This window comes from Sclerotinia sclerotiorum, genomic scaffold, assembly GCF_000146945.2.
Source record: "Sclerotinia sclerotiorum 1980 UF-70 scaffold_4 genomic scaffold, whole genome shotgun sequence".
Classification (NCBI taxonomy): Eukaryota; Fungi; Ascomycota; class Leotiomycetes; order Helotiales; family Sclerotiniaceae; genus Sclerotinia; species Sclerotinia sclerotiorum.
In genome coordinates, this window is record NW_001820832.1 from 755,050 (window position 1) to 756,123 (window position 1,074).

Below are 1,074 nucleotides of genomic sequence, written 5' to 3' on the forward strand. Positions count from 1 at the left end.
CCTATTAGGACTAGATTGAGAAGCTCTCTGTAAGAGAGCTTCGCACTTCCGTAGAACTTAGAAGAGAGATTAACCTACTAGACCAATATTACCTCAGTTCTGCCCTATCAGCTTCCCACTATTCCCTGTGTAAGTGTAACGATGCTGTACTGGAGGCAGCGACTGCCTGAGGTTTCATCTGGTTAATAGTTGTGGGTTAAGGCTTTATCACTGGTATTCACTTGGAAGTGAATTCGTTACTTCATCAAGTAGAATGTAGGTAAACTAATTGATAATTAAGTTGAGCACGAAGCTCCTTAACTACGAGACTAAATGAATGTTCATATACCCTATATCATCTTTTGAGGACCTCTGGGACCCTAAGGTCCAAAAGGTCCTCAAGGTCCTCGAGGTCACGCGAATTAATGAATCGTGACAGTAAGGTCATTCCTTTTAACAAATATTGTAAAAAGTTATATAAAATAATAATAATAACAGTTTAATTTCTGTTACAACGGGTAGCATATTTCCGCATCACATGATTAATCACGGGATCAGAGCCATCATGTGACCGGCTCTAAAGATCCAGTTAGAGCCTCTAGAGCCGCTGGCTCTAGAGAATCTAATTAGAGTCATTAGAGCCAGAACACGAAGGTCTATATAATCAAGATGGATTTCCTTTGTATAGAGCTTCGTGCTCAAGATCAATCATTTAGTATACTCTACTATTAGTTACGAATTGCATTACTGTCATTACTTTAAGTCCCTGCTTGACATCTAGTTATAAACCACCTCGAAAGCCTAGAACACATCCACGTGATCTAGACGGCAAACCTCGTAACAATATAAAGATTAAAATTGATAATATATAAATTTTTATAAATTTTTATCTATATAGAATATTATACCATTAATAATAAATAATAGATCTCTAGATATCCAGGTATTTAAGATTATATATATATATATATATATATTACAAATAGTGAGGAACGGCAACCCCGATTAATTATTAAACTCGTACAGCCCCTCCCTAGGCTATCCATTTCAAGATGCTTAACCCTATGCACCCCTAACGTAGCCACCTATATTTAG